Genomic DNA, 25059 nt, shown 5'->3' with positions numbered 1-25059 from the left:
AGTTGAGCTCACCCTCAGTCCCTCACAGTTCCACACTGCCTGCAGAGTGAGTTTCGGACGTCTTCACCAGAGACGTTTGCCAGAGGCTTCTGAGACGCAAGTTAACAATGCAGACCTGGAGGGTATCTCCAGGTGCAGTAGAGTGGTAATCTGGGAACCTCCTTACTCAGAATACTGCTACCTTCACACTGCCATAAGAATGCAGCTAGTTGAGAGCTGGCTTCTAGGCATGCTTCCCTGGGAGTGCTGAGGACAGGGCAGAACCCACCCGCATCCTGCCTCACTGTAGGCGCAGCTGCTAACATCCTAATGTTAGTGGCTGAGAAGTTGCGGGAAAAGCATGTTTAAGCATTGGGCCTGAACTCCTGTGTATCTGAGTTGAATACAGCGATTTCCAATGGCCTTCTTCAATCAGAGTGTAGCTAGTTTCCAACTCCCATGTCAGAGTGGGTAGCAGACATCTGTCTCCCCTGCATACACACTTCTGAGAGTTGAGCTTAAGGCCTGTACCTCCCCATCCAGCCTGCTGGTTCCTTTCACTTCTAAAAGGCCTAGGCTCGCTGTTTGACGGAAGTGTTGGGAGAGGTAATTGGAATCTCCCGGCACACAAGACTAGGGCCTCCAAGCTCATTCCAGCGATTGCCTAGTAATTCGTGTGGTAGACTGGTGCTACATACTAAGTTCCATACGTGAGAAGGTAGCTGAACGCCTTGTCCAAAAGCATCTTACTTCTGAGAGTTGAGCTCACCCTCAGTCCCTCACAGTTCCACACTGCCTGCAGAGTTAGTTTCAAAGGTCTTCACCAGAGACGTTTGCCACAGGCTTCTGAGACGCAAGTTAACAATGCAGACCTGGAGGGTATCTCCAGGTGCAGTAGAGTGGTAATCTTGGAACCTCCTGACTCAGAATACTGCTACCTTCACACTGCCATAAGAATGCAGCTAGTTGAGAGCTGGCTTCTAGGCATGCTTCCCTGGGAGTGCTGAGGACATGGCAGAACCCACCCGCATCCTGCCTGACTGTAGGCGCAGCTGCTAACATCCTAATGTTAGTGGCTGAGAGAGGTTGCGGGAAAAGCATGTGTACGCATTGGGCCTGAACTCCTGTGTATCTGAGTTGAATACAGCGATTTTCAAAGGCCTACTTCAATCAGACTGTAGCTAGGTTCCAACTCCCATGTCAGAGTGGGTAGCAGACATCTGCCTCCCATGCATACACACTTCTGAGAGTTGAGCTGATGGCCTGTACCTCCACATCCAGCCTGCTGGTACCCTTCGCTTCTAAAAGGCCTAGGCTCGCTGTTTGACGGAAGTGTTGGGAGAGGTAACTGGAATCTCCCGGCACACAACACTCGTGCGTCCAAGCTCAATCCAGCGATTTGCTTGTAATTCCTTTGGTAGACTGGTGCTACATACTAAGTTCCATAAGTGAGAAGGAAGGTGAACGCCTTGTCCAAAAGCATCTTACTTCTGAGAGTTGAGCTCACCCTCAGTCCCTCACAGTTCCACACTGCCTGCAGAGTGAGTTTCGCAGGTCTTCACCACAGACTTTTGCCAGAGGCTTCTGAGACGCAAGTTAACAATGCAGACCTGGAGGGTATCTCCAGGTGCAGTAGAGTGGTAATCTTGGAACCTCCTGACTCAGAATACTGCTACCTTCACACTGCCATAAGAATGCAGCTAGTTGAGAGCTGGCTTCTAGGCATGCTTCCCTGGGAGTGCTGAGGACATGGCAGAACCCTCCCGCATCCTGCCTGACTGTAGGCGTAGTTGCTAGCATCCTAAACTTAGTGGCTGAGAGAGGTTGCGGGAAAAGCATGTGTAAGCATTGGGCCTGAACTCCTGTGTAACTGAGTTGAATACAGCGATTTCCAATGGCCTTCTTCAATCAGAGTGTAGCTAGGTTCCAACTCCCATGTCAGAATGGGGAGCAGACATCTGCCTCCCATGCATACACACTTCTGAGAGTTGAGCTTATGGCCTGTACATCTCCATCCACCCTGCTGGTACCCTTCGCTTCTAAAAGGCCTAGGCTCGCTGTTTGACGGAAGTGTTGGGAGAGGTAATTGGAATCTCCCGGCACACAAGACTAGTGCCTCCAAGCTCATTCCAGCGATTGCCTAGTAATTCCTGGGGTAGACAGGTGCTACATACTAAGTTCCATACGTGAGAAGGTAGCTGAACGCCTTGTCCAAAAGCATCTTACTTCTGAGAGTTGAGCTCACCCTCAGTCCCTCACAGTTACACACTGCCTGCAGAGTGAGTTTCGCAGGTCTTCACCAGAGACGTTTGCCACAGGCTTCTGAGACGCAAGTTAACAATGCAGACCTGGAGGGTATCTCCAGGTGCAGTAGAGTGGTAATCTCGGAACCGCCTTACTCAGAATACTGCTACCTTCACACTGTCATAAGAATGCAGCTAGTTGAGAGCTGGCTTCTAGGCATGCTTCCCTGTGAGAGCTGAGGACAGGGCAGAACCCTCCCGCATCCTGCCTGACTGTAGACGTACCTGCTAACCTCCTTATGTTAGTGGCTGGGATAGGTTGTGGGAAAAGCATGTGTAAGCATTGGGCCTGAACTCCCGAGTATCTGAGTTGAATACAGCGATTTCCAACATCCTTCTTCAATAGGAGTGTAGCTAGGTTCCAACTCCCATGTCCGAGTGGGTAGCAGACATCTGCCTCCCATGCATACACACTTCTGAGAGTTGAGCTTATGGCCTGTAACCCTACATCGTGCCTGCCGCTACCTTTCGCTTCCAAAAGGCCTAGGCTCGCTGCTTGACGCAAGTGTTGGAGAGGTAATTGGAATCTCCCGGCACACAAGACGAGTGCCTCCAAGCTCAATCAAGCGATTTCCTAGTAATTCCTGGGGTAGACTGGTGCTACATACTAAGTTCCATACGTGAGTAGGTAGTTGAACGCCTTGTCCAAAAACATCTTACTTCTGAGAGTTGAGCTGACCCTCAGTCCCTCACAGTTCCACACTGCCTGCAGAGTGAGTTTCGCACGTCTTCACCAGAGACGTTTGCCAGAGGCCTCTGAGACGCAAGTTAACAATGCAGACCTGGAGGGTATCTCCAGGTGCAGTAGAGTGGTAATCTGGGAACCTCCTGTCTCAGAATACTGCTACCTTGACCCTGCCATAAGTATGCAGCTAGTTGACCGCTGGCTTCAAGACATGCTTCCCTGTGAGAGCTAAGGACAGGGCACAACCCTCCCGCATCCTGCTTGACTGTAGAAGGGGCTGCTAACGTCCTCATGTTAGTGGCAGGGAAAGGTTTTGAGAAATGCATGTGGAATCGTTGTGCCCGAACCCACGTGTATCTGAGTTGAATACAGCGATTTCCAAAGTCCTTTTTCATCAGAGTGTAGTAGGTTCCCACTCGCATGTACGAGTGGGTAGCAGACATCTGCCTCCCATGCATACACACTTCTGAGAGTTGAGCTTATGGCCTGTATCCCTACCTCCTGCCTGCAGCTAGCTTTCGCTTCCAAAATGCCTAGGCTCGCTGCTTCACCGAAGTGTTGGGAGAGGTAACTGGAATCTCCCGGCAACAAGACTAGTGCCTCCAAGCTCAATCCAGCGATTTCCCAGTAATTCCTGGGGTAGACTGGTGCTACATACTAAGTTCCATATGTGAGAAGGTAGCTGAACGCCTTGTCCAAAATCATCTTACTGCTGAGAGTTGAGCTCACCCTCAGTCCCTCACAGTTCCACAGTGCCTGCAGAGTGAGTTTCGCACGTCTTCACCAGAGACGTTTGCCAGAGGCTTCTGAGACGCAAGTTAACAATGCAGACCTGGAGGGTATCTCCAGGTGCAGTAGAGTGGTAATCTGGGAACCTCCTGACTCAGAATACTGCTACCTTCACACTGTCATAAGAATGCAGCTCGTTGAGAGCTGGCTTCAAGGCATGCTTCCCTGTGAGAGCTGAGGACAGGGCAGGACCCTCCCGCATCCTGCCTGACTGTAGACTTACCTGCTAACCTCCTTCTGTTAGTGGCTGGGATAGTTTGTGGGAAAAGCATGTGTAAGCATTGGGCCTGAACTCCCGTGTATCTGAGTTGAATAGAGCGATTTCCAAAGTCCTTCTTCAATAGGAGTGTAGCTAGGTTCCAACTCCCATGTCCGAGTGGGTAGCAGACATCTGCCACCCATGCATACACACTTCTGACAGTTGAGCTTATGGCCTGTAACCCAACATCCTGCCTGCCGCTACCTTTCGCTTCCAAAATGCCTAGGCTCGCTGCTTGACGCAAGTGTTGGGAGAGGTAACTGGAATCTCCCGGCACACAAGACGAGTGCCTCCAAGCTCAATCAAGCGATTTCCTAGTAATTCCTGGGGTAGACTGGTGCTACATACTAAGTTCCATACGTGAGTAGGTAGTTGAACGCCTTGTCCAAAAACATCTTACTTCTGAGAGTTGAGCTCACCCTCAGTCCCTCACAGTTCCACACTGCCTGCAGAGTGAGTTTCAAAGGTCTTCACCAGAGACGTTTGCCACAGGCTTCTGAGACGCAAGTTAACAATGCAGACCTGGAGGGTATCTCCAGGTGCAGTAGAGTGGTAATCTTGGAACCTCCTGACTCAGAATACTGCTACCTTCACACTGCCATAAGAATGCAGCTAGTTGAGAGCTGGCTTCTAGGCATGCTTCCCTGGGAGTGCTGAGGACATGGCAGAACCCACCCGCATCCTGCCTGACTGTAGGCGCAGCTGCTAACATCCTAATGTTAGTGGCTGAGAGAGGTTGCGGGAAAAGCATGTGTACGCATTGGGCCTGAACTCCTGTGTATCTGAGTTGAATACAGCGATTTTCAAAGGCCTACTTCAATCAGACTGTAGCTAGGTTCCAACTCCCATGTCAGAGTGGGTAGCAGACATCTGCCTCCCATGCATACACACTTCTGAGAGTTGAGCTGATGGCCTGTACCTCCACATCCAGCCTGCTGGTACCCTTCGCTTCTAAAAGGCCTAGGCTCGCTGTTTGACGGAAGTGTTGGGAGAGGTAACTGGAATCTCCCGGCACACAACACTCGTGCGTCCAAGCTCAATCCAGCGATTTGCTTGTAATTCCTTTGGTAGACTGGTGCTACATACTAAGTTCCATAAGTGAGAAGGAAGGTGAACGCCTTGTCCAAAAGCATCTTACTTCTGAGAGTTGAGCTCACCCTCAGTCCCTCACAGTTCCACACTGCCTGCAGAGTGAGTTTCGCAGGTCTTCACCACAGACTTTTGCCAGAGGCTTCTGAGACGCAAGTTAACAATGCAGACCTGGAGGGTATCTCCAGGTGCAGTAGAGTGGTAATCTTGGAACCTCCTGACTCAGAATACTGCTACCTTCACACTGCCATAAGAATGCAGCTAGTTGAGAGCTGGCTTCTAGGCATGCTTCCCTGGGAGTGCTGAGGACAGGGCAGAACCCTCCCGCATCCTGCCTGACTGTAGGCGTAGTTGCTACCATCCTAAACTTAGTGGCTGAGAGAGGTTGCGGGAAAAGCATGTGTAAGCATTGGGCCTGAACTCCTGTGTATCTGAGTTGAATACAGCGATTTCCAATGGCCTACTTCAATCAGACTGTAGCTAGGTTCCAACTCCCATGTCAGAGTGGGTAGCAGACATCTGCCTCCCATGCATACACACTTCTGAGAGTTGAGCTGATGGCCTGTACCTCCACATCCAGCCTGCTGGTACCCTTCGCTTCTAAAAGGCCTAGGCTCGCTGTTTGACGGAAGTGTTGGGAGAGGTAACTGGAATCTCCCGGCACACAACACTCGGGCGTCCAAGCTCAATCCAGCGATTTGCTTGTAATTCCTTTGGTAGACTGGTGCTACATACTAAGTTCCATAAGTGAGAAGGAAGGTGAACGCCTTGTCCAAAAGCATCTTACTTCTGAGAGTTGAGCTCACCCTCAGTCCCTCACAGTTCCACACTGCCTGCAGAGTGAGTTTCGCAGGTCTTCACCACAGACTTTTGCCAGAGGCTTCTGAGACGCAAGTTAACAATGCAGACCTGGAGGGTATCTCCAGGTGCAGTAGAGTGGTAATCTTGGAACCTCCTGACTCAGAATACTGCTACCTTCACACTGCCATAAGAATGCAGCTAGTTGAGAGCTGGCTTCTAGGCATGCTTCCCTGGGAGTGCTGAGGACAGGGCAGAACCCTCCCGCATCCTGCCTGACTGTAGGCGTAGTTGCTAGCATCCTAAACTTAGTGGCTGAGAGAGGTTGCGGGAAAAGCATGTGTAAGCATTGGGCCTGAACTCCTGTGTAACTGAGTTGAATACAGCGATTTCCAATGGCCTTCTTCAATCAGAGTGTAGCTAGGTTCCAACTCCCATGTCAGAATGGGGAGCAGACATCTGCCTCCCATGCATACACACTTCTGAGAGTTGAGCTTATGGCCTGTACATCTCCATCCACCCTGCTGGTACCCTTCGCTTCTAAAAGGCCTAGGCTCGCTGTTTGACGGAAGTGTTGGGAGAGGTAATTGGAATCTCCCGGCACACAAGACTAGTGCCTCCAAGCTCATTCCAGCGATTGCCTAGTAATTCCTGGGGTAGACAGGTGCTACATACTAAGTTCCATACGTGAGAAGGTAGCTGAACGCCTTGTCCAAAAGCATCTTACTTCTGAGAGTTGAGCTCACCCTCAGTCCCTCACAGTTACACACTGCCTGCAGAGTGAGTTTCGCAGGTCTTCACCAGAGACGTTTGCCACAGGCTTCTGAGACGCAAGTTAACAATGCAGACCTGGAGGGTATCTCCAGGTGCAGTAGAGTGGTAATCTCGGAACCGCCTTACTCAGAATACTGCTACCTTCACACTGTCATAAGAATGCAGCTAGTTGAGAGCTGGCTTCTAGGCATGCTTCCCTGTGAGAGCTGAGGACAGGGCAGAACCCTCCCGCATCCTGCCTGACTGTAGACGTACCTGCTAACCTCCTTATGTTAGTGGCTGGGATAGGTTGTGGGAAAAGCATGTGTAAGCATTGGGCCTGAACTCCCGAGTACCTGAGTTGAATACAGCGATTTCCAACATCCTTCTTCAATAGGAGTGTAGCTAGGTTCCAACTCCCATGTCCGAGTGGGTAGCAGACATCTGCCTCCCATGCATACACACTTCTGAGAGTTGAGCTTATGGCCTGTAACCCTACATCGTGCCTGCCGCTACCTTTCGCTTCCAAAAGGCCTAGGCTCGCTGCTTGACGCAAGTGTTGGAGAGGTAATTGGAATCTCCCGGCACACAAGACGAGTGCCTCCAAGCTCAATCAAGCGATTTCCTAGTAATTCCTGGGGTAGACTGGTGCTACATACTAAGTTCCAGACGTGAGTAGGTAGTTGAACGCCTTGTCCAAAAACATCTTACTTCTGAGAGTTGAGCTGACCCTCAGTCCCTCACAGTTCCACACTGCCTGCAGAGTGAGTTTCGCACGTCTTCACCAGAGACGTTTGCCAGAGGCCTCTGAGACGCAAGTTAACAATGCAGACCTGGAGGGTATCTCCAGGTGCAGTAGAGTGGTAATCTGGGAACCTCCTGTCTCAGAATACTGCTACCTTGACCCTGCCATAAGTATGCAGCTAGTTGACCGCTGGCTTCAAGACATGCTTCCCTGTGAGAGCTAAGGACAGGGCACAACCCTCCCGCATCCTGCTTGACTGTAGAAGGAGCTGCTAACGTCCTCATGTTAGTGGCAGGGAAAGGTTTTGAGAAATGCATGTGGAATCGTTGTGCCCGAACCCACGTGTATCTGAGTTGAATACAGCAATTTCCAAAGTCCTTTTTCATCAGAGTGTAGTAGGTTCCCACTCGCATGTACGAGTGGGTAGCAGACATCTGCCTCCCATGCATACACACTTCTGAGAGTTGAGCTTATGGCCTGTATCCCTACCTCCTGCCTGCAGCTAGCTTTCGCTTCCAAAAGGCCTAGGCTCGCTGCTTCACCGAAGTGTTGGGAGAGGTAACTGGAATCTCCCGGCAACAAGACTAGTGCCTCCAAGCTCAATCCAGCGATTTCCCAGTAATTCCTGGGGTAGACTGGTGCTACATACTAAGTTCCATATGTGAGAAGGTAGCTGAACGCCTTGTCCAAAATCATCTTACTGCTGAGAGTTGAGCTCACCCTCAGTCCCTCACAGTTCCACACTGCCTGCAGAGTGAGTTTCGCACGTCTTCACCAGAGACGTTTGCCAGAGGCTTCTGAGACGCAAGTTAACAATGCAGACCTGGAGGGTATCTCCAGGTGCAGTAGAGTGGTAATCTGGGAACCTCCTGACTCAGAATACTGCTACCTTCACACTGTCATAAGAATGCAGCTAGTTGAGAGCTGGCTTCAAGGCATGCTTCCCTGTGAGAGCTGAGGACAGGGCAGGACCCTCCCGCATCCTGCCTGACTGTAGACTTACCTGCTAACCTCCTTCTGTTAGTGGCTGGGATAGTTTGTGGGAAAAGCATGTGTAAGCATTGGGCCTGAACTCCCGTGTATCTGAGTTAAATAGAGCGATTTCCAAAGTCCTTCTTCAATAGGAGTGTAGCTAGGTTCCAACTCCCATGTCCGAGTGGGTAGCAGACATCTGCCACCCATGCATACACACTTCTGACAGTTGAGCTTATGGCCTGTAACCCAACATCCTGCCTGCCGCTACCTTTCGCTTCCAAAATGCCTAGGCTCGCTGCTTGACGCAAGTGTTGGGAGAGGTAACTGGAATCTCCCGGCACACAAGACGAGTGCCTCCAAGCTCAATCAAGCGATTTCCTAGTAATTCCTGGGGTAGACTGGTGCTACATACTAAGTTCCATACGTGAGTAGGTAGTTGAACGCCTTGTCCAAAAACATCTTACTTCTGAGAGTTGAGCTCACCCTCAGTCCCTCACAGTTCCACACTGCCTGCAGAGTTAGTTTCAAAGGTCTTCACCAGAGACGTTTGCCACAGGCTTCTGAGACGCAAGTTAACAATGCAGACCTGGAGGGTATCTCCAGGTGCAGTAGAGTGGTAATCTTGGAACCTCCTGACTCAGAATACTGCTACCTTCACACTGCCATAAGAATGCAGCTAGTTGAGAGCTGGCTTCTAGGCATGCTTCCCTGGGAGTGCTGAGGACATGGCAGAACCCACCCGCATCCTGCCTGACTGTAGGCGCAGCTGCTAACATCCTAATGTTAGTGGCTGAGAGAGGTTGCGGGAAAAGCATGTGTACGCATTGGGCCTGAACTCCTGTGTATCTGAGTTGAATACAGCGATTTTCAAAGGCCTACTTCAATCAGACTGTAGCTAGGTTCCAACTCCCATGTCAGAGTGGGTAGCAGACCTCTGCCTCCCATGCATACACACTTCTGAGAGTTGAGCTGATGGCCTGTACCTCCACATCCAGCCTGCTGGTACCCTTCGCTTCTAAAAGGCCTAGGCTCGCTGTTTGACGGAAGTGTTGGGAGAGGTAACTGGAATCTCCCGGCACACAACACTCGTGCGTCCAAGCTCAATCCAGCGATTTGCTTGTAATTCCTTTGGTAGACTGGTGCTACATACTAAGTTCCATAAGTGAGAAGGAAGGTGAACGCCTTGTCCAAAAGCATCTTACTTCTGAGAGTTGAGCTCACCCTCAGTCCCTCACAGTTCCACACTGCCTGCAGAGTGAGTTTCGCAGGTCTTCACCACAGACTTTTGCCAGAGGCTTCTGAGACGCAAGTTAACAATGCAGACCTGGAGGGTATCTCCAGGTGCAGTAGAGTGGTAATCTTGGAACCTCCTGACTCAGAATACTGCTACCTTCACACTGCCATAAGAATGCAGCTAGTTGAGAGCTGGCTTCTAGGCATGCTTCCCTGGGAGTGCTGAGGACAGGGCAGAACCCTCCCGCATCCTGCCTGACTGTAGGCGTAGTTGCTAGCATCCTAAACTTAGTGGCTGAGAGAGGTTGCGGGAAAAGCATGTGTAAGCATTGGGCCTGAACTCCTGTGTAACTGAGTTGAATACAGCGATTTCCAATGGCCTTCTTCAATCAGAGTGTAGCTAGGTTCCAACTCCCATGTCAGAATGGGGAGCAGACATCTGCCTCCCATGCATACACACTTCTGAGAGTTGAGCTTATGGCCTGTACATCTCCATCCACCCTGCTGGTACCCTTCGCTTCTAAAAGGCCTAGGCTCGCTGTTTGACGGAAGTGTTGGGAGAGGTAATTGGAATCTCCCGGCACACAAGACTAGTGCCTCCAAGCTCATTCCAGCGATTGCCTAGTAATTCCTGGGGTAGACAGGTGCTACATACTAAGTTCCATACGTGAGAAGGTAGCTGAACGCCTTGTCCAAAAGCATCTTACTTCTGAGAGTTGAGCTCACCCTCAGTCCCTCACAGTTACACACTGCCTGCAGAGTGAGTTTCGCAGGTCTTCACCAGAGACGTTTGCCACAGGCTTCTGAGACGCAAGTTAACAATGCAGACCTGGAGGGTATCTCCAGGTGCAGTAGAGTGGTAATCTCGGAACCGCCTTACTCAGAATACTGCTACCTTCACACTGTAATAAGAATGCAGCTAGTTGAGAGCTGGCTTCTAGGCATGCTTCCCTGTGAGAGCTGAGGACAGGGCAGAACCCTCCCGCATCCTGCCTGACTGTAGACGTACCTGCTAACCTCCTTATGTTAGTGGCTGGGATAGGTTGTGGGAAAAGCATGTGTAAGCATTGGGCCTGAACTCCCGAGTACCTGAGTTGAATACAGCGATTTCCAACATCCTTCTTCAATAGGAGTGTAGCTAGGTTCCAACTCCCATGTCCGAGTGGGTAGCAGACATCTGCCTCCCATGCATACACACTTCTGAGAGTTGAGCTTATGGCCTGTAACCCTACATCGTGCCTGCCGCTACCTTTCGCTTCCAAAAGGCCTAGGCTCGCTGCTTGACGCAAGTGTTGGAGAGGTAATTGGAATCTCCCGGCACACAAGACGAGTGCCTCCAAGCTCAATCAAGCGATTTCCTAGTAATTCCTGGGGTAGACTGGTGCTACATACTAAGTTCCAGACGTGAGTAGGTAGTTGAACGCCTTGTCCAAAAACATCTTACTTCTGAGAGTTGAGCTGACCCTCAGTCCCTCACAGTTCCACACTGCCTGCAGAGTGAGTTTCGCACGTCTTCACCAGAGACGTTTGCCAGAGGCCTCTGAGACGCAAGTTAACAATGCAGACCTGGAGGGTATCTCCAGGTGCAGTAGAGTGGTAATCTGGGAACCTCCTGTCTCAGAATACTGCTACCTTGACCCTGCCATAAGTATGCAGCTAGTTGACCGCTGGCTTCAAGACATGCTTCCCTGTGAGAGCTAAGGACAGGGCACAACCCTCCCGCATCCTGCTTGACTGTAGAAGGAGCTGCTAACGTCCTCATGTTAGTGGCAGGGAAAGGTTTTGAGAAATGCATGTGGAATCGTTGTGCCCACACCCACGTGTATCTGAGTTGAATACAGCGATTTCCAAAGTCCTTTTTCATCAGAGTGTAGTAGGTTCCCACTCGCATGTACGAGTGGGTAGCAGACATCTGCCTCCCATGCATACACACTTCTGAGAGTTGAGCTTATGGCCTGTATCCCTACCTCCTGCCTGCAGCTAGCTTTCGCTTCCAAAAGGCCTAGGCTCGCTGCTTCACCGAAGTGTTGGGAGAGGTAACTGGAATCTCCCGGCAACAAGACTAGTGCCTCCAAGCTCAATCCAGCGATTTCCCAGTAATTCCTGGGGTAGACTGGTGCTACATACTAAGTTCCATATGTGAGAAGGTAGCTGAACGCCTTGTCCAAAATCATCTTACTGCTGAGAGTTGAGCTCACCCTCAGTCCCTCACAGTTCCACACTGCCTGCAGAGTGAGTTTCGCACGTCTTCACCAGAGACGTTTGCCAGAGGCTTCTGAGACGCAAGTTAACAATGCAGACCTGGAGGGTATCTCCAGGTGCAGTAGAGTGGTAATCTGGGAACCTCCTGACTCAGAATACTGCTACCTTCACACTGTCATAAGAATGCAGCTAGTTGAGAGCTGGCTTCAAGGCATGCTTCCCTGTGAGAGCTGAGGACAGGGCAGGACCCTCCCGCATCCTGCCTGACTGTAGACTTACCTGCTAACCTCCTTCTGTTAGTGGCTGGGATAGTTTGTGGGAAAAGCATGTGTAAGCATTGGGCCTGAACTCCCGTGTATCTGAGTTAAATAGAGCGATTTCCAAAGTCCTTCTTCAATAGGAGTGTAGCTAGGTTCCAACTCCCATGTCCGAGTGGGTAGCAGACATCTGCCACCCATGCATACACACTTCTGACAGTTGAGCTTATGGCCTGTAACCCAACATCCTGCCTGCCGCTACCTTTCGCTTCCAAAATGCCTAGGCTCGCTGCTTGACGCAAGTGTTGGGAGAGGTAACTGGAATCTCCCGGCACACAAGACGAGTGCCTCCAAGCTCAATCAAGCGATTTCCTAGTAATTCCTGGGGTAGACTGGTGCTACATACTAAGTTCCATACGTGAGTAGGTAGTTGAACGCCTTGTCCAAAAACATCTTACTTCTGAGAGTTGAGCTCACCCTCAGTCCCTCACAGTTCCACACTGCCTGCAGAGTTAGTTTCAAAGGTCTTCACCAGAGACGTTTGCCACAGGCTTCTGAGACGCAAGTTAACAATGCAGACCTGGAGGGTATCTCCAGGTGCAGTAGAGTGGTAATCTTGGAACCTCCTGACTCAGAATACTGCTACCTTCACACTGCCATAAGAATGCAGCTAGTTGAGAGCTGGCTTCTAGGCATGCTTCCCTGGGAGTGCTGAGGACATGGCAGAACCCACCCGCATCCTGCCTGACTGTAGGCGCAGCTGCTAACATCCTAATGTTAGTGGCTGAGAGAGGTTGCGGGAAAAGCATGTGTACGCATTGGGCCTGAACTCCTGTGTATCTGAGTTGAATACAGCGATTTTCAAAGGCCTACTTCAATCAGACTGTAGCTAGGTTCCAACTCCCATGTCAGAGTGGGTAGCAGACCTCTGCCTCCCATGCATACACACTTCTGAGAGTTGAGCTGATGGCCTGTACCTCCACATCCAGCCTGCTGGTACCCTTCGCTTCTAAAAGGCCTAGGCTCGCTGTTTGACGGAAGTGTTGGGAGAGGTAACTGGAATCTCCCGGCACACAACACTCGTGCGTCCAAGCTCAATCCAGCGATTTGCTTGTAATTCCTTTGGTAGACTGGTGCTACATACTAAGTTCCATAAGTGAGAAGGAAGGTGAACGCCTTGTCCAAAAGCATCTTACTTCTGAGAGTTGAGCTCACCCTCAGTCCCTCACAGTTCCACACTGCCTGCAGAGTGAGTTTCGCAGGTCTTCACCACAGACTTTTGCCAGAGGCTTCTGAGACGCAAGTTAACAATGCAGACCTGGAGGGTATCTCCAGGTGCAGTAGAGTGGTAATCTTGGAACCTCCTGACTCAGAATACTGCTACCTTCACACTGCCATAAGAATGCAGCTAGTTGAGAGCTGGCTTCTAGGCATGCTTCCCTGGGAGTGCTGAGGACAGGGCAGAACCCTCCCGCATCCTGCCTGACTGTAGGCGTAGTTGCTAGCATCCTAAACTTAGTGGCTGAGAGAGGTTGCGGGAAAAGCATGTGTAAGCATTGGGCCTGAACTCCTGTGTAACTGAGTTGAATACAGCGATTTCCAATGGCCTTCTTCAATCAGAGTGTAGCTAGGTTCCAACTCCCATGTCAGAATGGGGAGCAGACATCTGCCTCCCATGCATACACACTTCTGAGAGTTGAGCTTATGGCCTGTACATCTCCATCCACCCTGCTGGTACCCTTCGCTTCTAAAAGGCCTAGGCTCGCTGTTTGACGGAAGTGTTGGGAGAGGTAATTGGAATCTCCCGGCACACAAGACTAGTGCCTCCAAGCTCATTCCAGCGATTGCCTAGTAATTCCTGGGGTAGACAGGTGCTACATACTAAGTTCCATACGTGAGAAGGTAGCTGAACGCCTTGTCCAAAAGCATCTTACTTCTGAGAGTTGAGCTCACCCTCAGTCCCTCACAGTTACACACTGCCTGCAGAGTGAGTTTCGCAGGTCTTCACCAGAGACGTTTGCCACAGGCTTCTGAGACGCAAGTTAACAATGCAGACCTGGAGGGTATCTCCAGGTGCAGTAGAGTGGTAATCTCGGAACCGCCTTACTCAGAATACTGCTACCTTCACACTGTCATAAGAATGCAGCTAGTTGAGAGCTGGCTTCTAGGCATGCTTCCCTGTGAGAGCTGAGGACAGGGCAGAACCCTCCCGCATCCTGCCTGACTGTAGACGTACCTGCTAACCTCCTTATGTTAGTGGCTGGGATAGGTTGTGGGAAAAGCATGTGTAAGCATTGGGCCTGAACTCCCGAGTATCTGAGTTGAATACAGCGATTTCCAACATCCTTCTTCAATAGGAGTGTAGCTAGGTTCCAACTCCCATGTCCGAGTGGGTAGCAGACATCTGCCTCCCATGCATACACACTTCTGAGAGTTGAGCTTATGGCCTGTAACCCTACATCGTGCCTGCCGCTACCTTTCGCTTCCAAAAGGCCTAGGCTCGCTGCTTGACGCAAGTGTTGGAGAGGTAATTGGAATCTCCCGGCACACAAGACGAGTGCCTCCAAGCTCAATCAAGCGATTTCCTAGTAATTCCTGGGGTAGACTGGTGCTACATACTAAGTTCCAGACGTGAGTAGGTAGTTGAACGCCTTGTCCAAAAACATCTTACTTCTGAGAGTTGAGCTGACCCTCAGTCCCTCACAGTTCCACACTGCCTGCAGAGTGAGTTTCGCACGTCTTCACCAGAGACGTTTGCCAGAGGCCTCTGAGACGCAAGTTAACAATGCAGACCTGGAGGGTATCTCCAGGTGCAGTAGAGTGGTAATCTGGGAACCTCCTGTCTCAGAATACTGCTACCTTGACCCTGCCATAAGTATGCAGCTAGTTGACCGCTGGCTTCAAGACATGCTTCCCTGTGAGAGCTAAGGACAGGGCACAACCCTCCCGCATCCTGCTTGACTGTAGAAGGAGCTGCTAACGTCCTCATGTTAGTGGCAGGGAAAGGTTTTGAGAAATGCATGTGGAATCGTTGTGCCTGAACCCACGTGTATCTGAGTTGAATACAGCGATTTCCAAAGTCCTTTTTCATCAGAGTGTAGTAGGTTCCCACTCGCATGTACGAGTGGGTAGCAGACATCTGCCTCCCATGCATACACACTTCTGAGAGTTGAGCTTATGGCCTGTAACCCAACATCCTGCCTGCAGCTAGCTTTCGCTTCCAAAAGGCCTAGGCTCGCTGCTTCACCGAAGTGTTGGGAGAGGTAACTGGAATCTCCCGGCAACAAGACTAGTGCCTCCAAGCTCAATCCAGCGATTTCCCAGTAATTCCTGGGGTAGACTGGTGCTACATACTAAGTTCCATATGTGAGAAGGTAGCTGAACGCCTTGTCCAAAATCATCTTACTGCTGAGAGTTGAGCTCACCCTCAGTCCCTCACAGTTCCACACTGCCTGCAGAGTGAGTTTCGCACGTCTTCACCAGAGACGTTTGCCAGAGGCCTCTGAGACGCAAGTTAACAATGCAGACCTGGAGGGTATCTCCAGGTGCAGTAGAGTGGTAATCTGGGAACCTCCTGTCTCAGAATACTGCTACCTTGACCCTGCCATAAGTATGCAGCTAGTTGACCGCTGGCTTCAAGACATGCTTCCCTGTGAGAGCTAAGGACAGGGCACAACCCTCCCGCATCCTGCTTGACTGTAGAAGGAGCTGCTAACGTCCTCATGTTAGTGGCAGGGAAAGGTTTTGAGAAATGCATGTGGAATCGTTGTGCCTGAACCCACGTGTATCTGAGTTGAATACAGCGATTTCCAAAGTCCTTTTTCATCAGAGTGTAGTAGGTTCCCACTCGCATGTACGAGTGGGTAGCAGACATCTGCCTCCCATGCATACACACTTCTGAGAGTTGAGCTTATGGCCTGTATCCCTACCTCCTGCCTGCAGCTAGCTTTCGCTTCCAAAATGCCTAGGCTCGCTGCTTCACCGAAGTGTTGGGAGAGGTAACTGGAATCTCCCGGCAACAAGACTAGTGCCTCCAAGCTCAATCCAGCGATTTCCCAGTAATTCCTGGGGTAGACTGGTGCTACATACTAAGTTCCATATGTGAGAAGGTAGCTGAACGCCTTGTCCAAAATCATCTTACTGCTGAGAGTTGAGCTCACCCTCAGTCCCTCACAGTTCCACACTGCCTGCAGAGTGAGTTTCGCACGTCTTCACCAGAGACGTTTGCCAGAGGCTTCTGAGACGCAAGTTAACAATGCAGACCTGGAGGGTATCTCCAGGTGCAGTAGAGTGGTAATCTGGGAACCTCCTGACTCAGAATACTGCTACCTTCACACTGTCATAAGAATGCAGCTAGTTGAGAGCTGGCTTCAAGGCATGCTTCCCTGTGAGAGCTGAGGACAGGGCAGGACCCTCCCGCATCCTGCCTGACTGTAGACTTACCTGCTAACCTCCTTCTGTTAGTGGCTGGGATAGTTTGTGGGAAAAGCATGTGTAAGCATTGGGCCTGAACTCCCGTGTATCTGAGTTGAATAGAGCGATTTCCAAAGTCCTTCTTCAATAGGAGTGTAGCTAGGTTCCAACTCCCATGTCCGAGTGGGTAGCAGACATCTGCCACCCATGCATACACACTTCTGAGAGTTGAGCTTATGGCCTGTAACCCAACATCCTGCCTGCCGCTACCTTTCGCTTCCAAAATGCCTAGGCTCGCTGCTTGACGCAAGTGTTGGGAGAGGTAACTGGAATCTCCCGGCACACAAGACGAGTGCCTCCAAGCTCAATCAAGCGATTTCCTAGTAATTCCTGGGGTAGACTGGTGCTACATACTAAGTTCCAGACGTGAGTAGGTAGTTGAACGCCTTGTCCAAAAACATCTTACTTCTGAGAGTTGAGCTCACCCTCAGTCCCTCACAGTTCCACACTGCCTGCAGAGTGAGTTTCGGACGTCTTCACCAGAGACGTTTGCCAGAGGCTTCTGAGACGCAAGTTAACAATGCAGACCTGGAGGGTATCTCCAGGTGCAGTAGAGTGTTAATCTGGGAACCTCCTTACTCAGAATACTGCTACCTTCACACTGCCATAAGAATGCAGCTAGTTGAGAGCTGGCTTCTAGGCATGCTTCCCTGGGAGTGCTGAGGACAGGGCAGAACCCACCCGCATCCTGCCTCACTGTAGGCGCAGCTGCTAACATCCTAATGTTAGTGGCTGAGAGAGGTTGCGGGAAAAGCATGTTTAAGCATTGGGCCTGAACTCCTGTGTATCTGAGTTGAATACAGCGATTTCCAATGGCCTTCTTCAATCAGAGTGTAGCTAGTTTCCAACTCCCATGTCAGAGTGGGTAGCAGACATCTGTCTCCCCTGCATACACACTTCTGAGAGTTGAGCTTAAGGCCTGTACCTCCCCATCCAGCCTGCTGGTTCCTTTCACTTCTAAAAGGCCTAGGCTCGCTGTATGACGGAAGTGTTGGGAGAGGTAATTGGAATCTCCCGGCACACAAGACTAGGGCCTCCAAGCTCATTCCAGCGATTGCCTAGTAATTCGTGTGGTAGACTGGTGCTACATACTAAGTTCCATACGTGAGAAGGTAGCTGAACGCCTTGTCCAAAAGCATCTTACTTCTGAGAGTTGAGCTCACCCTCAGTCCCTCACAGTTCCACACTGCCTGCAGAGTTAGTTTCAAAGGTCTTCACCAGAGACGTTTGCCACAGGCTTCTGAGACGCAAGTTAACAATGCAGACCTGGAGGGTATCTCCAGGTGCAGTAGAGTGGTAATCTTGGAACCTCCTGACTCAGAATACTGCTACCTTCACACTGCCATAAGAATGCAGCTAGTTGAGAGCTGGCTTCTAGGCATGCTTCCCTGGGAGTGCTGAGGACATGGCAGAACCCACCCGCATCCTGCCTGACTGTAGGCGCAGCTGCTAACATCCTAATGTTAGTGGCTGAGAGAGGTTGCGGGAAAAGCATGTGTACGCATTGGGCCTGAACTCCTGTGTATCTGAGTTGAATACAGCGATTTTCAAAGGCCTACTTCAATCAGACTGTAGCTAGGTTCCAACTCCCATGTCAGAGTGGGTAGCAGACATCTGCCTCCCATGCATACACACTTCTGAGAGTTGAGCTGATGGCCTGTACCTCCACATCCAGCCTGCTGGTACCCTTCGCTTCTAAAAGGCCTAGGCTCGCTGTTTGACGGAAGTGTTGGGAGAGGTAACTGGAATCTCCCGGCACACAACACTCGTGCGTCCAAGCTCAATCCAGCGATTTGCTTGTAATTCCTTTGGTAGACTGGTGCTACATACTAAGTTCCATAAGTGAGAAGGAAGGTGAACGCCTTGTCCAAAAGCATCTTACTTCTGAGAGTTGAGCTCACCCTCAGTCCCTCACAGTTCCACACTGCCTGCAGAGTGAGTTTCGCAGGTCTTCACCACAGACTTTTGCCAGAGGCTTCTGAGACGCAAGTTAACAATGCAGACCTGGAGGGTATCTCCAGGTGCAGTAGAGTGGTAATCTTGGAACCTCCTGACTCAGAATACTGCTACCTTCACACTGCCATAAGAATGCAGCTAGTTGAGAGCTGGCTTCTAGGCATGCTTCCCTGGGAGTGCTGAGGACAGGGCAGAACCCTCCCGCATCCTGCCTGACTGTAGGCGTAGTTGCTAGCATCCTAAACTTAGTGGCTGAGAGAGGTTGCGGGAAAAGCATGTGTAAGCATTGGGCCTGAACTCCTGTGTAACTGAGTTGAATACAGCGATTTCCAATGGCCTTCTTCAATCAGAGTGTAGCTAGGTTCCAACTCCCATGTCAGAATGGGGAGCAGACATCTGCCTCCCATGCATACACACTTCTGAGAGTTGAGCTTATGGCCTGTACATCTCCATCCACCCTGCTGGTACCCTTCGCTTCTAAAAGGCCTAGGCTCGCTGTTTGACGGAAGTGTTGGGAGAGGTAATTGGAATCTCCCGGCACACAAGACTAGTGCCTCCAAGCTCATTCCAGCGATTGCCTAGTAATTCCTGGGGTAGACAGGTGCTACATACTAAGTTCCATACGTGAGAAGGTAGCTGAACGCCTTGTCCAAAAGCATCTTACTTCTGAGAGTTGAGCTCACCCTCAGTCCCTCACAGTTACACACTGCCTGCAGAGTGAGTTTCGCAGGTCTTCACCAGAGACGTTTGCCACAGGCTTCTGAGACGAAAGTTAACAATGCAGACCTGGAGGGTATCTCCAGGTGCAGTAGAGTGGTAATCTCGGAACCGCCTTACTCAGAATACTGCTACCTTCACACTGTCATAAGAATGCAGCTAGTTGAGAGCTGGCTTCTAGGCATGCTTCCCTGTGAGAGCTGAGGACAGGGCAGAACCCTCCCGCATCCTGCCTGACTGTAGACGTACCTGCTAACCTCCTTATGTTAGTGGCTGGGATAGGTTGTGGGAAAAGCATGTGTAAGCATTGGGCCTGAACTCCCGAGTATCTGAGTTGAATACAGCGATTTCCAACATCCTTCTTCAATAGGAGTGTAGCTAGGTTCCAACTCCCATGTCCGAGTGGGTAGCAGACATCTGCCTCCCATGCATACACACTTCTGAGAGTTGAGCTTATGGCCTGTAACCCTACATCGTGCCTGCCGCTACCTTTCGCTTCCAAAAGGCCTAGGCTCGCTGCTTGACGCAAGTGTTGGAGAGGTAATTGGAATCTCCCGGCACACAAGACGAGTGCCTCCAAGCTCAATCAAGCGATTTCCTAGTAATTCCTGGGGTAGACTGGTGCTACATACTAAGTTCCAGACGTGAGTAGGTAGTTGAACGCCTTGTCCAAAAACATCTTACTTCTGAGAGTTGAGCTGACCCTCAGTCCCTCACAGTTCCACACTGCCTGCAGAGTGAGTTTCGCACGTCTTCACCAGAGACGTTTGCCAGAGGCCTCTGAGACGCAAGTTAACAATGCAGACCTGGAGGGTATCTCCAGGTGCAGTAGAGTGGTAATCTGGGAACCTCCTGTCTCAGAATACTGCTACCTTGACCCTGCCATAAGTATGCAGCTAGTTGACCGCTGGCTTCAAGACATGCTTCCCTGTGAGAGCTAAGGACAGGGCACAACCCTCCCGCATCCTGCTTGACTGTAGAAGGAGCTGCTAACGTCCTCATGTTACTGGCAGGGAAAGGTTTTGAGAAATGCATGTGGAATCGTTGTGCCTGAACCCACGTGTATCTGAGTTGAATACAGCGATTTCCAAAGTCCTTTTTCATCAGAGTGTAGTAGGTTCCCACTCGCATGTACGAGTGGGTAGCAGACATCTGCCTCCCATGCATACACACTTCTGAGAGTTGAGCTTATGGCCTGTATCCCTACCTCCTGCCTGCAGCTAGCTTTCGCTTCCAAAAGGCCTAGGCTCGCTGCTTCACCGAAGTGTTGGGAGAGGTAACTGGAATCTCCCGGCAACAAGACTAGTGCCTCCAAGCTCAATCCAGCGATTTCCCAGTAATTCCTGGGGTAGACTGGTGCTACATACTAAGTTCCATATGTGAGAAGGTAGCTGAACGCCTTGTCCAAAATCATCTTACTGCTGAGAGTTGAGCTCACCCTCAGTCCCTCACAGTTCCACACTGCCTGCAGAGTGAGTTTCGCACGTCTTCACCAGAGACGTTTGCCAGAGGCTTCTGAGACGCAAGTTAACAATGCAGACCTGGAGGGTATCTCCAGGTGCAGTAGAGTGGTAATCTGGGAACCTCCTGACTCAGAATACTGCTACCTTCACACTGTCATAAGAATGCAGCTAGTTGAGAGCTGGCTTCAAGGCATGCTTCCCTGTGAGAGCTGAGGACAGGGCAGGACCCTCCCGCATCCTGCCTGACTGTAGACTTACCTGCTAACCTCCTTCTGTTAGTGGCTGGGATAGTTTGTGGGAAAAGCATGTGTAAGCATTGGGCCTGAACTCCCGTGTATCTGAGTTGAATAGAGCGATTTCCAAAGTCCTTCTTCAATAGGAGTGTAGCTAGGTTCCAACTCCCATGTCCGAGTGGGTAGCAGACATCTGCCACCCATGCATACACACTTCTGAGTGTTGAGCTTATGGCCTGTAACCCAACATCCTGCCTGCCGCTACCTTTCGCTTCCAAAATGCCTAGGCTCGCTGCTTGACGCAAGTGTTGGGAGAGGTAACTGGAATCTCCCGGCACACAAGACGAGTGCCTCCAAGCTCAATCAAGCGATTTCCTAGTAATTCCTGGGGTAGACTGGTGCTACATACTAAGTTCCATACGTGAGTAGGTAGTTGAACGCCTTGTCCAAAAACATCTTACTTCTGAGAGTTGAGCTCACCCTCAGTCCCTCACAGTTCCACACTGCCTGCAGAGTGAGTTTCGGACGTCTTCACCAGAGACGTTTGCCAGAGGCTTCTGAGACGCAAGTTAACAATGCAGACCTGGAGGGTATCTCCAGGTGCAGTAGAGTGGTAATCTGGGAACCTCCTTACTCAGAATACTGCTACCTTCACACTGCCATAAGAATGCAGCTAGTTGAGAGCTGGCTTCTAGGCATGCTTCCCTGGGAGTGCTGAGGACAGGGCAGAACCCACCCGCATCCTGCCTCACTGTAGGCGCAGCTGCTAACATCCTAATGTTAGTGGCTGAGAGAGGTTGCGGGAAAAGCATGTTTAAGCATTGGGCCTGAACTCCTGTGTATCTGAGTTGAATACAGCGATTTCCAATGGCCTTCTTCAATCAGAGTGTAGCTAGTTTCCAACTCCCATGTCAGAGTGGGTAGCAGACATCTGTCTCCCCTGCATACACACTTCTGAGAGTTGAGCTTAAGGCCTGTACCTCCCCATCCAGCCTGCTGGTTCCTTTCACTTCTAAAAGGCCTAGGCTCGCTGTTTGACGGAAGTGTTGGGAGAGGTAATTGGAATCTCCCGGCACACAAGACTAGGGCCTCCAAGCTCATTCCAGCGATTGCCTAGTAATTCGTGTGGTAGACTGGTGCTACATACTAAGTTCCATACGTGAGAAGGTAGCTGAACGCCTTGTCCAAAAGCATCTTACTTCTGAGAGTTGAGCTCACCCTCAGTCCCTCACAGTTCCACACTGCCTGCAGAGTTAGTTTCAAAGGTCTTCACCAGAGACGTTTGCCACAGGCTTCTGAGACGCAAGTTAACAATGCAGACCTGGAGGGTATCTCCAGGTGCAGTAGAGTGGTAATCTTGGAACCTCCTGACTCAGAATACTGCTACCTTCACACTGCCATAAGAATGCAGCTAGTTGAGAGCTGGCTTCTAGGCATGCTTCCCTGGGAGTGCTGAGGACATGGCAGAACCCACCCGCATCCTGCCTGACTGTAGGCGCAGCTGCTAACATCCTAATGTTAGTGGCTGAGAGAGGTTGCGGGAAAAGCATGTGTACGCATTGGGCCTGAACTCCTGTGTATCTGAGTTGAATACAGCGATTTTCAAAGGCCTACTTCAATCAGACTGTAGCTAGGTTCCAACTCCCATGTCAGAGTGGGTAGCAGACATCTGCCTCCCATGCATACACACTTCTGAGAGTTGAGCTGATGGCCTGTACCTCCACATCCAGCCTGCTGGTACCCTTCGCTTCTAAAAGGCCTAGGCTCGCTGTTTGACGGAAGTGTTGGGAGAGGTAACTGGAATCTCCCGGCACACAACACTCGTGCGTCCAAGCTCAATCCAGCGATTTGCTTGTAATTCCTTTGGTAGACTGGTGCTACATACTAAGTTCCATAAGTGAGAAGGAAGGTGAACGCCTTGTCCAAAAGCATCTTACTTCTGAGAGTTGAGCTCACCCTCAGTCCCTCACAGTTCCACACTGCCTGCAGAGTGAGTTTCGCAGGTCTTCACCACAGACTTTTGCCAGAGGCTTCTGAGACGCAAGTTAACAATGCAGACCTGGAGGGTATCTCCAGGTGCAGTAGAGTGGTAATCTTGGAACCTCCTGACTCAGAATACTGCTACCTTCACACTGCCATAAGAATGCAGCTAGTTGAGAGCTGGCTTCTAGGCATGCTTCCCTGGGAGTGCTGAGGACAGGGCAGAACCCTCCCGCATCCTGCCTGACTGTAGGCGTAGTTGCTAGCATCCTAAACTTAGTGGCTGAGAGAGGTTGCGGGAAAAGCATGTGTAAGCATTGGGCCTGAACTCCTGTGTAACTGAGTTGAATACAGCGATTTCCAATGGCCTTCTTCAATCAGAGTGTAGCTAGGTTCCAACTCCCATGTCAGAATGGGGAGCAGACATCTGCCTCCCATGCATACACACTTCTGAGAGTTGAGCTTATGGCCTGTACATCTCCATCCACCCTGCTGGTACCCTTCGCTTCTAAAAGGCCTAGGCTCGCTGTTTGACGGAAGTGTTGGGAGAGGTAATTGGAATCTCCCGGCACACAAGACTAGTGCCTCCAAGCTCATTCCAGCGATTGCCTAGTAATTCCTGGGGTAGACAGGTGCTACATACTAAGTTCCATACGTGAGAAGGTAGCTGAACGCCTTGTCCAAAAGCATCTTACTTCTGAGAGTTGAGCTCACCCTCAGTCCCTCACAGTTACACACTGCCTGCAGAGTGAGTTTCGCAGGTCTTCACCAGAGACGTTTGCCACAGGCTTCTGAGACGCAAGTTAACAATGCAGACCTGGAGGGTATCTCCAGGTGCAGTAGAGTGGTAATCTCGGAACCGCCTTACTCAGAATACTGCTACCTTCACACTGTCATAAGAATGCAGCTAGTTGAGAGCTGGCTTCTAGGCATGCTTCCCTGTGAGAGCTGAGGACAGGGCAGAACCCTCCCGCATCCTGCCTGACTGTAGACGTACCTGCTAACCTCCTTATGTTAGTGGCTGGGATAGGTTGTGGGAAAAGCATGTGTAAGCATTGGGCCTGAACTCCCGAGTATCTGAGTTGAATACAGCGATTTCCAACATCCTTCTTCAATAGGAGTGTAGCTAGGTTCCAACTCCCATGTCCGAGTGGGTAGCAGACATCTGCCTCCCATGCATACACACTTCTGAGAGTTGAGCTTATGGCCTGTAACCCTACATCGTGCCTGCCGCTACCTTTCGCTTCCAAAAGGCCTAGGCTCGCTGCTTGACGCAAGTGTTGGAGAGGTAATTGGAATCTCCCGGCACACAAGACGAGTGCCTCCAAGCTCAATCAAGCGATTTCCTAGTAATTCCTGGGGTAGACTGGTGCTACATACTAAGTTCCAGACGTGAGTAGGTAGTTGAACGCCTTGTCCAAAAACATCTTACTTCTGAGAGTTGAGCTGACCCTCAGTCCCTCACAGTTCCACACTGCCTGCAGAGTGAGTTTCGCACGTCTTCACCAGAGACGTTTGCCAGAGGCCTCTGAGACGCAAGTTAACAATGCAGACCTGGAGGGTATCTCCAGGTGCAGTAGAGTGGTAATCTGGGAACCTCCTGTCTCAGAATACTGCTACCTTGACCCTGCCATAAGTATGCAGCTAGTTGACCGCTGGCTTCAAGACATGCTTCCCTGTGAGAGCTAAGGACAGGGCACAACCCTCCCGCATCCTGCTTGACTGTAGAAGGAGCTGCTAACGTCCTCATGTTAGTGGCAGGGAAAGGTTTTGAGAAATGCATGTGGAATCGTTGTGCCTGAACCCACGTGTATCTGAGTTGAATACAGCGATTTCCAAAGTCCTTTTTCATCAGAGTGTAGTAGGTTCCCACTCGCATGTACGAGTGGGTAGCAGACATCTGCCTCCCATGCATACACACTTCTGAGAGTTGAGCTTATGGCCTGTATCCCTACCTCCTGCCTGCAGCTAGCTTTCGCTTCCAAAAGGCCTAGGCTCGCTGCTTCACCGAAGTGTTGGGAGAGGTAACTGGAATCTCCCGGCAACAAGACTAGTGCCTCCAAGCTCAATCCAGCGATTTCCCAGTAATTCCTGGGGTAGACTGGTGCTACATACTAAGTTCCATATGTGAGAAGGTAGCTGAACGCCTTGTCCAAAATCATCTTACTGC

The sequence above is a fragment of the Canis lupus genome, chromosome 38 (genome assembly GCF_048164855.1).
Source record: "Canis lupus baileyi chromosome 38, mCanLup2.hap1, whole genome shotgun sequence".
Taxonomy (NCBI): Eukaryota; Metazoa; Chordata; class Mammalia; order Carnivora; family Canidae; genus Canis; species Canis lupus.
The sequence above is the reverse complement of the archived record's forward strand: the minus strand, read 5'-3'. Positions refer to the sequence as shown.